General features: G+C 33.7%; 1 protein-coding gene across 1 annotated transcript in view; it reads right to left on the bottom strand.

Moving 5' to 3' along the window:
• The window catches only part of SDHAF3 (succinate dehydrogenase complex assembly factor 3), a 68,557-nt gene that overhangs the window by 30,127 nt on the left and 23,486 nt on the right, over positions 1–14,944 (bottom strand). The window lies entirely within an intron of this gene.

The raw sequence follows: 14,944 nt of genomic DNA, 5'->3' as shown, positions 1-14,944 counted from the left end.
TAAATAAAAAAAACTTAAAAAAAAAAAAAAAGAAAACAGCTGGGTAGTTTCTTAAAACGTTTAAGAAATGACCCTCCTATTTTAATCGTAGATATTTACCCAAGAGTAATAAAAGTATATGTCCACACAAAGACTTGTACCCATTATGTTCATAAAAGCTTCCAATAACCAAAATTGGAAGCTCAAATTGCTCAACAAGAGATAGACAAATTATGGTAGAGCCATACAACATAATACTACTCAGCTATTACTCAACTACATTGATGGATCTCAAAAATAATTATGCTGAGTGAAAGATGCCAGGCAAAAACAAGTACTTACTGTATAACCTCATTTATATAAAATTCTAGAAAATATAAACTGATTTATGTGACAAACACAATCCATGTTGATCTGGGCCTGCGGAGGAAAGAGAAAAGCAATAAAGAGAATAGAACAGAAGGCACAAGGAAACTTTTCAGAGTGATGGATAATTTGTCACATTGATAGTAGTGATGGAATCATAGGTCAAAATTCATCCACTTTAATATGTGCAATTCACTTTACATCAATATCACCACAGTAAAGCTGGGGGAGGGGGAAAGGAGGGAAGAGGGGAAGAGGAAGGAAGAACACAGGAGGAAGAAGGAGAACAAAACTAGCCAAGTCCCTCTGTACTTATTCTCTCCTCACAACCCAGTGCCACTGGAGGAGGGAAAGTCCCAAGAAATCAGCAAGGAGATAAAATTAACTATATCTAAAGATGGTAAGGATACAGTGAGATATGAATGCATATACATAACTGATTAATAATTCACATGGAACAGAAACAGCTTATGTGGATGATACATAATGATATTATGACAAGACTCGAAAAACATCTTAAAAATCCTCTTTTATTTACCCAATAGTTTATCATTAAAATGTTTAAGCATCAAAAACTACTTTCAGTTTAAGAATTAACAAGAAAATAGAAAAAAAGTAGACATATAGAGATTAACTTCATACTTTATTTTTACAAAAAAAACCTGATATATTTATTTTTTTAAAGATTTTATTTATTTTTTCACGAGAGACACAGAGAGAGAGGCAGAGACACAGGTAGAGGGAGAAGCAAGCTCCATGCAGGAAGCCTGATGTGGGACTTGATCCCAGGACTCTGGGATCATGCCCTGAGCCAAATGCCGATGCTCAAACACTGAGCCACCGAGGTGTCCCTAAACTGATATATTTTAATAATTACTTTTCTTTTTCATTCTACAGACTTATATTTGGTAAATAAAAGGTTGTATAAATTCTATACTTTTTCTAAAAGTCTTTTACTGTTTTTACTACTTTTCATATATAGTGCAGGGTAATCCTGCATTTTGAAAAAAGGAAAGATGAAATAAATGATTATATAAATTAACTTTAGAACATGATGCATTCAAATTATATTTTAATATAATCTTTTTAGAAAGTGACTGCTTTCTAATTACTAACATATTCTGGCTTGCATCCAAAAAATCCAAAAACAACTTACATTAATTCTCAATTATTTTCCAAAACAATCTACCAAAAGATCAAGTGAGTTACTCTTGATCAAGCTAAATAAGGTATTTTTTAAATCACATATGAAATTGACAGTAATTTTACATTTCAATTTAGGGTCATGTGCCATGATCTAAAGCCGATTATTATTACCTTAAATATTACTTTATTTCTGAAAGACAAACTTAACAGGAAATAAAAATATGCTAGGTCTTAAAAAGTTATTTTCTGCATTTAAACATTATTGTAATGAATCAAATAAGAGAGTGTAGCATTATCACTGTTACAATATTACATGAGTTACCCAGAAACCACTTATTTATAACAAATGGAAAAAAAACAAAAAAACACAACTCAATCACTAAAAGAGACAATATGATTAATCATATAAAAATGAACTTATAGGATATTTACTAATAGGTTCAAAAACAGAGATAACAGGAAGAGAGAACAAAAATTACTTTATAACACAACACAATAATAAAAGTAAAAGGTGGGATGAAAACACAAGCCAAAGTGTAAATCCATCCTCAACACCCCTCATTAACTGCATTGGCATGAAAAAGGGCATTAAATTTTTTAAAATGTTATCAAGCATTTTCAAGCGAAAGAGAGCCTGGATCAGTCACAGGAGTATTTTGATTCCCTAAGCATAACCTTATAGTGGAGAAAGTTATACCACTATAAAAGCCCATAGTCATAAAAGCCCTTATACGTCACATGCAATTTTGACACATGCAATTTTTTCAAACTGCAAGGATGGTGACCATTATTTCTACTATTCTACAAGATCCTTCATCATCTGGTATCTTATGTCAGCCTCATTACAAACTACCTATAGTTCCCAAATATACCCCATTCTAGTTCATGCATCAACAACAGGCATATATTCCCTCTATTTGGAATGTCCTTACCTGTTTCATGGCATAAGACTTCAAGACTCAGCTTGTGTGTCATTTTCTTCTCCATTACATCTATAGCCCTACCCCATCTGCCTGTGGTGCTCCCCTGGCACTTTGTATACATTTCTTAAAGCATACATCTTACAGCAGGTTATTTATGTTATTATGTTCTTTATGTTAGATTTTGAAGCCAAAACCTTCAGGCAAAGGAGCATGCCTAGGCACTCATGCCTTCAGAGTCCAGCATTACCAAGCTTCAATATATATTTATTAAAGAAAACAGGGAGAGAAAAGTTATAAAATGTGCTGGCCTACTAAGACCCCTGTTCTCAATTCACCTGACAAATTTTGTCTCACAAAGGAAAGAGCCAAGTTAGCAGTATGTATATTACTCCCAGCATTTCACAAAACAAACAAAAGTCAACAAATTTGAAAGGATGAGCCTGCAAACCTAAGTGTCAGAATTCAGACCCTAATTTAAGGTCCGAATTAATAAATTTAAGGTCCTTCATTAATAAAATGAAGATATTCAGTGAGGATTAATAAAAATGTGATTATCTGGGGGTGGTTTTCATGTCTCCTTTATACTGTTTCATAGAACCTCCCCTAAGATCTTATTTTTTTAATCAAAAAATATTTTAAAAGCAGCAGTCTCTTTAATACTACATTCACAAGTCAAATGTTAATCTTTAAATAAATAAAATACTTAAAAACCAACTAAAGAAATACTAAACAGGAAGCAAAATGAAGAAAAACAAGCAACAAAACAAAAACAGGAAAATTTCTTTCAGATATCCTAATTTGAAGTAAAGAAATTTATTTTACCAGTATATAAATATAAGTATAACCTGGTCTCTTAAAACTAAACTTAAAAGCAGTTCTAAGGATAACCATGCCTTCCACTTTTTCTCTTTTTATATAAAACCTGCATCACTCAAAAGAATAGTCTCAGTGGTAAATAATCAATCACAACAAATTCCTTTAGTTTTTCATTTTTATTTAAAGGATAAAATGTAGCTATTTTATATATGTGTTTAAACTTTCTCAAATGATGAATAAAATTTAAAGATTGCAGGATCCCTGGGTGGCACAGCAGTTTGGCGCCTGCCTTTGGCCCAGGGCGCGATCCTGGAGACCTGGGATCGAATCCCACATCGGGCTGCCGGTGCATGGTTCTCCCTCTGCCTGTGTCTCTGCCTCTCTCTCTCTCTCTCTCTGTGACTATCATAAATAAATATTAAAAAAAAATTTAAAGACTGCTTAACAAAAAGCATTGTTTTGAGAGGATGATTCCCTTTAAGACCCATCTCTTTTCTTTTTCACAGCCAGCTAGTTTAATCTGTTTAAGAGTTACTCCATCATTTGATCAAAGATGTTTGATCAAGCTACTGTTTTCCATTAAAGTTCCTCATAACTATAATAACATTTTAACTATGTTCCCTAATATATTTATTTTGCCATCTTTCTTATAGTTTAAGTTCACTATTCAATTGTTTATATGATAATAGTATGTGGCTTCAAAGTTCAGCAAATTATGAGAAATTACGTTAGTATGTCTTAACCTCCCTCAACCCCCAAATTGGTAGACTGGCTTTACTCCAAAACTTCACTCCTAGTTATTCCAACAATTTATCAAGTGGATTAGCAGCATAACTGTCATAGCTATATAAAAGAATCATGAATCAGTACACCTTAAGTTTAGTTTGGGGATAATGATTACCTTGCCACTACACATTCAGAAACAATGACATTAAATACAGTCATTCTGCTATGAGAGAAACCACAATGGTGTCCTATTTCTCACTGGATCAAATTTAAATTCTATCAACCAACCCCAGAATTATTTTCCTATTTAAACAGGTATTCCCTACTCCCACAGTAGGAATACGTGTGTGTGTGTGTGTGTGTGTGTGTCCAACTCTACATTGGCATGGCCCATAATTTTATTACTTATATAGCTATCACAGTCACTGGAAGCTACTATCTAGCAGGCAAGACATTTTATTCAGACAATGAAAGATCAATGAATTAAGTAAGAAAATAAATACCAAATCACTTTCTCATTGGACCCATCTCCAGGTCTGCTTTTCCCTTCTTCTAAACTCCTACTCCAGCTATTCCTTCCATCTGAAATGCCCTCCTTTTTCTCATTTGTCAATCTAAAACCTTGCAGGGAAGACAGGTAGACCAACATTGAAACTATAGCTATAAAAGCTCTTTGTATTTTAAGATTCACTTTAAAAAAAAATAGATAACAAATTGAGTAAGGTCAATATCAGTGATATTTTACAGAATATAATTTGTTCAATTCTACTTATTTGCACATTAGAAATGTTTATGCTTTCCTTTTTCTGTACTTCAACTAGATGCCTACAAATTTATTTTGCTTTGTATATGTGATATGCATACACTAAAAAGGCATTTTGTGCACGTGTGTGTGTGTGTGTGTGTGTGTGTAAGAGAGTAGGTGAACATCAGATCACTGGACTTAATTAAGATGATTGCCTTTAGGAAGCAAAAAAGAAATGCAAGAATGGGGAGGGATGGGATAGAACAGTAATGTTTATTATAAATGTTTTGGTGCTACTTGATGTTTGAAGATATGTAAACTTACAGCTTTAAAAAAATAATGTTCAGGGCTAGACCGGGTGGCTCAGAGGTTTAGCGCCACCTTCAGCCCAGGGTGTGATCCTGGAGACCCAGGATTGAGTCCCATGTCAGGCTCCCTGCATGGAGCCTGCTCCTCCCTCTGCCTGTGTCTGTGTCTCTGCCTCTCTCTCTCTCTGTGTGTGTGTGTGTGTGTGTGTGTGTGTGTCTCATGAATAAATAAAATCTTTAAAATAATAATAAAAAAATAAAAAAATAATGTTCAATGATTATGACTTTCTGACAGTTGACTGTATACCCTAACTGCTTCTCAGATTTCTAATCTGCATTCATTTCCTAAAGTGAAGTCTTTCTTCTGTTTTTCTGTCAGTTTATCAGTCTTAAATCTCTAAAACAAAGAGTCATCATTAGCATCACCTGGGAGCTTGTTGAATATGCAAATTTCTGACCTCATCTCAGACCTACAGAATCAGAAACTTCAGGTGGGATCCAATAATCTTTAAGAAGCCCTCCAGGTATTATGCTGAGTGAAATAAGTCAATCGGAAGAAGGGCGAACATTATATGGTCTCTTTCATTTGGGGAATATAAAAAATAGTGAAAGGGAATAAAAGGGAAAGGAGAAAAAAATGAGTGAGAAATATCACAAAGGGAGACAATATGAGAGATTCCTAACTCTGGGAAACATAAACTAGGGGTGGTGGAAGGGGAGTTGGGCAGGGGATGGGGGTGACTGGGTGATGGGCACTGAGGGGGGCACTTGATGGGATGAGCACTGAGTGTTATTCTATATGTTGGCAAATTGAACACCAATAAAAAATAAATTTATAAAAAAAAAAAGAAGCCCTCCAGACGATTCTTATGTACCCCGAAGTTTGAGAACCATTACTATAATGGTTTAACATTCTCTTTTCCTGACTCCTTCCTTCACAAAGGCTGCAGCCTAACAATTTCCGTACATAGATATAAGTGCACAGCCCATGTAAAAGATTGGTTCTATTTAACATATGTACCTGGGGGAAGGGGTGAATTACCACAAACACTGCTCTTTATTCTGCCCTCTAATATCCAGGAACTAATAGTTGTTAAATAATAAAGTTGAGAGGTGCCTGGTCAGTCGGTTAAGCATCTGCCTTCAGCTCAGGTTATGATCCTTGGGGTCCTGGGATTGAGCCCCGTGTTGGGGCTCTCTGCTCAGAGGGGAGCCTGCTCCCCCTGCCACTCCGTCTGCTTGTGCTGTCAAATAAGTAAATAAAATCTTTAAAAATAATAAATTTGAAATGTTTTAAGGGTTGCACAAAAAGAAATAGTATGAAGACCTTTTCACGAAATAAGTTATCTTTCTTAACAATAAATTAAAATAAAAACTACTATAACATTTAAAAAAGAAGTACTTAAAGATATCACACTTTTTACCACTCTGACTAGTCCTCTCTTGATTCTTAATAAAACCATAGAATGTGTTCTATAGGGGCAGCCCTGGTGGTGCAGCAGTTTAGCGCCGCCTGCAGCCCAGGGTGTGATCCTGGAGACCGGGGATCGAGTCCCACATCGGGCTCCCTGCATGGAGCCTGCTTCTCCCTCTGCCTGTGTCTCTGCCTCTCTCTCTGTGTGTGTCTCTCATGAATAAATAAATAAAATCTTTAAAAAAAAGAATGTGTTCTATAGCACATATCCATAAATGCTAATAAAGCAAAACAAAGCTTCTAAGGATTATTAATTCTTCACAGCAATAAACATTTGGAAAAATCAATTGTTACTGTCATTCTAATGATGAAAAGCTAATATGGACCCTGGAGCAAAATGGAAATCAACTGAATGTTTGTTGGGGAAGAAGAAAATAATAGAGTTAAACGGAGCTTAGTTTAATACCAAAGTAAATTTCAATAGCAGCAACTATAATGTGTTGCTAGTTTTAGTTTCTAAAAATTAATCAGCAATAAAATTAAAGTGACTATGTAGGTCAGAGTCTTAGTAAGATTTTTTTTGTAATTTTGTTCTACTTTGATATATCTTAAATTGCAAACACTTCTAAACAAACATTAATATATTAATATTTCAAGTGGTATGGGCTTGGAAGAGGGTTATTTTCTCAATAAAACCTTTATTCATTATATTAAAATGTAAAAATTTTTTAAAGATTTCTTTTAAAAGAGAGAAATGCGCAAGCAGGAGGAGGAGCAGAGTGAGAGAGACTACTCAAGCTGACTTCCCACTGAGCACAGAGACTGACACAGGCCCCAATCCCAAGACTGAAATCATGATCTGAGCTGAAATCAAGAGTCAGAGGGTTAGCCCAGTGAGCCACTCCCACACCCCAAAATGGAAACTTAATGTATTCAGTATGATCTCAGGGTGAAAATAACAGACGTATAAATGATTAACTTAAGAAAAATATTATGCAAAAAAATTATATATATATAAATATATATATATATATATATATATATATTATATCTGTCAAAGTACTGTTTCTGGGAAATTTTATCGACCCAAACATGTTATCTTAGATCTACTAGAAACAGGTTCATATTATGTTACATCTAGCAAATAATTTCACTTTAAAAATTCTAGACATTAATCAAAATAAAGAAAAATTGAACAAATTTCTATCATGGCCAATCCCTAAAATGACTCAAGGTGAAAACTGAAGACATAATTTCTGATAACTTAGGCACCTGGCTATATTAGTATATCCAACTCTAAGCTCTGGCTTGTCATAAATATCGTACCACACTGTAGAAAGCCCTACTGCAAACTGTGGATTATATCTCAATGTTATACCATACTGTAGCAGAATCAGCTTAAGAAAAATAATTCTCTTTTACAAAACAAATTTACCATTTCATATGCAGTCTTACCCATTCTTTTTAAATAAAATACCTTCTCAAACAGAAATAGGACTATTTTTAAAAGGCTCTTAAATACAACTTAACCACAAAATCTCAATAAAATGTAAAAATTATTAACTTCCATAACAAATAGTTCTGAACTACCGTAATAATGGGGAGATACAATAATGAAGATAATACAAATAACATATGGTTAAATTTTATGTATACGCCACTCAGCTGAACTGGGCCTTAGGCTATTTTTCTAAAAACAGTCTGACCTGCTAGTCTGTGTTTCAAACAAGCTGAGACCAGAACCACTGCAGCTACTAAGAATCTTAATCACTGAAGGTTCCAAGAAGAATGAGACAGTGACTGAGTATGTTGGACCTGTCTCGCATGCCTCCTACAGTGTCCAGAGGAAATGAGCCAGCATTCTCTACTTCTCACCTTTCTCATTTCCCATTTTGGGAAGGTCATATTCAAACAGTAAGAAAATGCAAAGAAGTAGAGATGCTGCACTCCACAAGATTTATGCTCCTTAACAAGTTAACAAGTTTCCCATTTCACTGAGTTATTAGGCCCTGGCCTTATAATGAGACCAACTTCCAAAGGATGTACATAATCTCCAGTGCATAGAGATCATGTAAGTTTTTATACTAATCTTCATACACTGTAGAACAAGAATATTTTAAAGAATACATTTTCACAAAATTGAATATTCAACCCTAAACAGAATTTCCTTAAAATCTCTACACTTCATTAGTATATATAAAAATTGTTATCATCTAAACCAATATATTAGGGAAAATGCTTTTTTGGTGTTTCCAATTTCAATAACAGAGTCTATAGTATACTGTCCTCCTTTTACAATTTAAAAAAATGTATATTATTACTTTGGTAAAATACACTTGGGGAGCAATTAAAACTTTCATTTCATGATAGATCTTCCCTTTCCAGTCTAATTATGGATTGATTTTCAAAAGACAACTTACAAGTCACTAGAGAGAAATTATTTTGAAATTCCCAAAGGGCTATGATTCAATCTGTATTATATTTATGAACTACACTTTTGAAATTTAATGGCATTTTTTTTTCATTTCTAAATAATTAAAGCCTCTGGTATTTTACCTTAGAAATTGGCAAAGTATACTGGAATTTTTGATAAATTTCATCTCATTGACTTTTCTTAAATGCCTGTAGGCTTGTAACAAACCGGTAAATCTGACAGAAATAAAGACTAGAAGGAGAAGAAATGAAGAACAGTTCAGTTTGATTACTTGGACAGGATAATAGAAAGTATTTGTTAAATTGGTTGTTGAAGTTGATTCAGCAGAGATTAAAAAGCTCTAGTATTAATGGTAAGTAGAAATGAGCTACCTGAGTATTGGGAGGAAGAAGGAATTGGTAAAGTGAAAAAAAGGTAACAAAAATAAAGATGATACGGGGTATTTCAATCTTTCTTATTTAGTACAAATCAGTGATTCTGATTAAAAACTAATCAAAGAAACACTGTTATTATAATCATTCCTTCTTCTATCCCAACCAATAGCAGCTAATTTATAGAGTCCCACAAACTACATGCTATTTTTTTTTAAGAAATGACAAAGACCCTACATTCACTAATTACAGTAGCCAAGATATGGAATCAACTTAAGTATCCAATGATAGATACATGGGTTAAGATGGGGGTGGATGTGTGTAATGAGATATTACTCAGCCATTAAGAAAGAATGAAATTCTGCCATTTGTGACAACATGGATGGATCTAGAGGGTACTGTAGTAGGTAAAGTAAGTCAGAGAAAGATGGGCCATATGATTTCACTTATATGTGGAAACCTAAAAAAACAAAACAAGAGAAACAGATTCACAAATACAGAAAACAAACTCTTGGTTACCAGAGGTGGGAGGGGTTGGTGAGAACTAAATTGGTGAAGAGGATTAAAAGGTACAAACTACTAGTCATAAAATAAATAAGTCATGGGGATATAATGTAAAGTGTAGGAAATACAGTCAATAATATTGCAATAACTTTGTATGGTAACAGATAGTGACGACTTATTGTAAGGACCATTTCATAAAGTATAAAAATATCAAATATCAAATATCAAAAATATCAAAAATATCAAAAATATCAAATCACTATGAGGCACAACTGAAACTAACAGGATAATGCATTCAATCACATTTCAATAAATACATAAATTTCAAAAATAAATTTAAAAAGAGATGACAAAGAAACTGGCACAATGTATAATTTTATACCAAATTCTAAAAATAATGTTTTCATTCCAACAAAAAGTTCTACTACCAGTTTCACAGGTTTTCTTTTACACAATGACTGTATACTGTTCTCCAAACCGAAATCCTCAGGAGCCCTTTGCTATTCTTTTTACAAACTTACTTCTAAATTCCAGAGTCTCAACATTACCAAGTCCAAAGCTAATCTCAAACTTTAACGCCTCTCCCTTTCACTACAATCCTGTATTGACAGCTGCCTACAGTTTTTCTCCATTTGGATACTTTCACTGTGGGTATCATGTCCTTGTCTTTCCCAATGTGCTCAGAACAGAAATATTCTCAAACTTTAAAAAAAAACATAAAAACAGATGTCACCAAAAATGGCAGTGTAGGAAATTCCAATAGTTCAATAGCTCTCTCCACAAAAGCAACAAATATACTGGCAAAAATGTCAAAACCAACTTTTTCAGAACTCTGGAAACTAATGGAAAACTTGCAGTAACCGAGTAAACATTTAGCTAAGAAAAAAAGGTCAAATCTTGGTTAGAGAGCTCTGTGATATTTTAACTCCCTCTAGTCCTGTCCCACCCCCTCCAGCTGGACAGCGGTTGAGGACAACCGGTAACTTTCCCAGTATAGGTATTCAGTATCAGAGAGAACAGAACAGACCTTATTCTCAAACGATTGGGATTTTTTTGTTGGTGACTCCTTAGAGGAGCAGCTAGCTCAAAGGGCTCGCTTTTACCTGTCCTCTCAGAACTCTCCCAGTGCTGAGGGACCACCAGGGATATCTGTCAAAAACAGGTAAGGCAAATGTACTAGTTACTGATGCTTGGGGTAAGAGGTAACATTTGAGGCAAACAACAGATTAACCAAAAAATTTGGAATAAAAGTCTAATGAATAAGACTTCTCTGCTAAGTAAAGGTTTTGAAAAGCACCCACATATTTCTGGGAATTTAAAAGGTCACATACAATGGCCACATGTCTAAAATACTTGAGAGTTTAGATTTTGTGTCAATGTTTAGAGGAAAGCCCTCCAAGAGGGATGCCTGAACAGGAACATCCATACACACTTTTCAAGAGCAAGACATAAATTTTTTTTTTCAAGACATAAATTTTTATCATAAACCACTGAGACCCTGGGATTGTTGCAGAAGTTGGCATTAATTATATGAATAATACAGACCTAGAATCTAAGGAACCTAGAAGATATACATGCTATTTTGCTCTAAAATGAACAATTTGTTTAAAGAAAAACGAGTGACTTTTTTATACTATGTTCTGTTCACTTAGGCTCTCAGCAAATATATTTTCTTTATAGCTTTAAATCACTAACAAGTATTAAAAAGAAAAATATAAATACAGACTGTTTTCATATGCACATACAGGTATATTTTTCTGTAAGTTATTTAGGGCAGTGTGTTAGCCCCCACACCATATCTTAAATTTCATAATACATATTGTTAGGTAAATAGAAGTATATATACTCAAATTTAACTTTGCTGCACTACATCTTTTTTATGAGTTTCACCGGAGTCAGAGAGTTTTAGCATTAACATCTGGGAGCAATAACTGAAAATAACAACTATGAACTAGTTTCAAGCTAAAAACAAAAAGCAACACAGTCCATACAAATCTATTCATATGTATTCAAGTCCATGCAATTACTCTTCTTAATAATAATGCTTCAGAAGAGAAATATATGACAAAAATAGCTGTGAATAATAAAAAGAGAATCACCTGAAACAATGGGAACGCAAATTAAATTAAAAACATGCAATTGTTAACAGTTCATCTGGAATGACCAAATCCCTAAACCTGCATTCATCTTGAATTCATATTTTTAAACAAAAAAATTAACAATACTTTTAAAAAATGCTCTAAAAAGTATATAGCAAAAAAAAAATTTTGGAAGTGATATTTCAAAAAATGTCAAAAATGTTAAAATATTAACTTCCTTGTGCATGTTGCCATATTCCTTACTTAAAAGTAACATTATTTTTTTTTCCTTATAGTAGCATCAAAATGCCAGTTACAGGATGCCTGGGTAGCTCACTGGTTGAGTGGCTGCGTTTGGCTCCTTATGATCCTGGGGTCCTAGGACTGAGTCCCACATCAATCCCCAAAGGAGGATGCTTCTCCCTCTACCTGTGTCGTCTCTGCCTCTCTCTCTCCATGTCTCTCATGAATAAATAAATAAAATCTTAAAAAAAAAAAAAAAAAAAAAAAAGCCAGTACAGAGTTTTCTAATTTATGAGTCCTGTTTGAAGATTTAGTATTTGGTAATTTTCTGATTATAATGTAGCCCATAAATGCTAAAATCAGAGTACCAAAAATGTCATATTAATAAGTATAGAATATATAATATTGTATGCAGTAAAACAGATTACAAACTAAATGCATGAGGTAAATGTTTTGCTTAAAAATTAGATTACAGATGCCCACCCAAATCGCCCCCACCAAAAATACGCATCATTAACTTTACATTTGTAATAGTTAGGCAGCATAGATTGTCCAAATATTACTTTATACAAAATCTATTAACTGGAATCTCGTAATAATAAGAATCTGTCAAAAATGCCTAAAGATACATACCTTACTTGGTAATGGACAATTCTGAAAAAGCTGCATGCACCTTATTTTATAAGTTGAATTATTAAATGAATTACAGAATGAAAGGGTTTATTCCTAAAATCTCTGTTAATGTTTAAAAAAAAAAGCCTTTGGAAATAAAATCATCAGTCCTAATTAATCACATCTTGGGTTCATATTCCATAAAGGTTTCCATTAAATGATTCTGGTCTATATTATTTTCTAGTTACTTTTTCCAGCATTATAGCACATGAATCTTCCCATTTTAAATAAATATTTATAAATATAGAAACTAGGAAAGTGGTTATAAGATTAAAAGAAACGTAGATTTAAAAAAAGGAAAAAGAATGACAGCATTCAAATTCTATATTCCTAGAGAAAATAAATGTCAGCCTCCTAGAAATAATCTCCTCATTAACCCACCCTGAAAAGGAAACCAAGGAATCTAGTAATGGCTGTGATTTCTATAACAGTTCCCCAGCTCTAACTGACTGGAATATAGAAACCAAAACATTCGGTCTTGTTATCAGGAAATAGAAGAAAACTGTCATAACATGGATATCATGCACAAAGTAATACTGACTTGAAGAAGTCTGGAGAACATAGAAAAGAATCAATTTAGGGAGAAAGTAAAATGATCTTTGAAATTCTTTTAATTCACTAGCCCATTAGTCTCCAGAGTGAGATGTGAGCACCTGAGGGATACAGGGATTACAGCAAAGCAATCTACCAGAGTAAAGGAAGAAAACAACCAGAATTTCTATGTAAGTTTCTTATTTAGGAAATAAGGGGAATTTTGTTTTACTGGTATTTCGGTTATAGGTTATCACTGACACCCTCCTATGTAACAAAATCATGTAGCATTCAGATAATAAATGAGGTTAGTTCTCCAGTTCCTCCATGCCACCAAAGCAGACAGAGACCTCTCCCTCTAACCTCTACATCTGCTTCTGGTCTATGGCGTTTGGATGTACTAGTTTGATAAGCCAGTTAAATAGATTTTCAATTTATATTATCTAGTTTAACTAAACTAATTCATAAAATGGACATGTGGCTTTAAAAGATGCCCATGAAGAACCCTCTGGTTGAACACAATATTAATAACACAGTGCCAGCAAAGAAGATAACAGAACACTTTTCCAACTACTATTAAATCATCCTAATAGTACATGTACTACTAGTACATCGACCAGATTAATGAAGTAAAAACAATGGCAAAAATGTACCCTTGATATGTGATGAGAATAGAATTTACTTTTGTGGTTTTCCTCCCCAAAACTCATAACCCCAGTTTATTCATGAGGAAAATATCAGCCAAGTTGCAGTTGGAGGACATTCTACAAAATACCCAACTTGCACTACTCAAAATTGTTAAGGTCATCAAAAACTGGGAAAGTCTGAGAAACTCCCAGTCCAGAAAAGGCTAAGGAAACATGAGAACTAAATGTAATGTGGTCTCCTAAATGGGATCCTGGAACAGAAGAAGGTCATTAGGTAAAAACTAAACAAATACAAATAAAGAATGAATTTCATTGGTTGTGACAAATATGCCCTAACTTTTTGAAAAATGGTAACATAATTAGGTCTAAAAAACTCAGCCTAAAATTTTCAAAAGCATTAATACTATCTGAAATACAAATTTACATCCACTATTGATAATGATGAACATTTTGCCTTAAGTGCATATTGTGCTTCAGAGATTAGCTAATTAATGATAAGATATACTCAGAATTTATAAAATAGTAAGTATATATAAATTTATGCCCCAAAAGGATGGAGACCACAATTCTAGAAAATGAGTAGATTAATTAGATTTGATACTACTGTTAATGTATCACCAATTATTTATTGAGTACACATTAAATGTCAGGTGCTAGAGATACAAGGATAATCATACAATTTCTGATTCAAAGCAGCTTATAATTTGGTAATCAAACAGAAAGTAAAAAAGTAATTAGTACACAATGTAATCATAAAAAGCAGTAAGAGAATAACTGCCATAAATAGAAATGAATATAGTTCAATGAGAGTGCTTGGACTGAGAAATGAGACATGAGGCACAGAAGATGCCTGGAACTAGGTGCCATATAGACTGACTCTCAAAGGACAAGAAGTTGGTCAAGCTAAATAGGAGGAAGATGTTCTAGAAAAAGGGACCAGCATGTACAGGAGTCTAGAGCTATGCTATCCAAGAGCACAGCCACTAGCAACGTGTCTACTGAACACGTGAAATACAATTACTGAGAACCTGAATCAATCTA

The sequence above is a fragment of the Canis lupus genome, chromosome 14 (assembly GCF_011100685.1).
Source record: "Canis lupus familiaris isolate Mischka breed German Shepherd chromosome 14, alternate assembly UU_Cfam_GSD_1.0, whole genome shotgun sequence".
In the NCBI taxonomy this organism is placed as follows: domain Eukaryota; kingdom Metazoa; phylum Chordata; class Mammalia; order Carnivora; family Canidae; genus Canis; species Canis lupus.
Note: the sequence above shows the minus strand (reverse complement) of the source record. Positions and strands in the feature narration are given on the sequence as shown.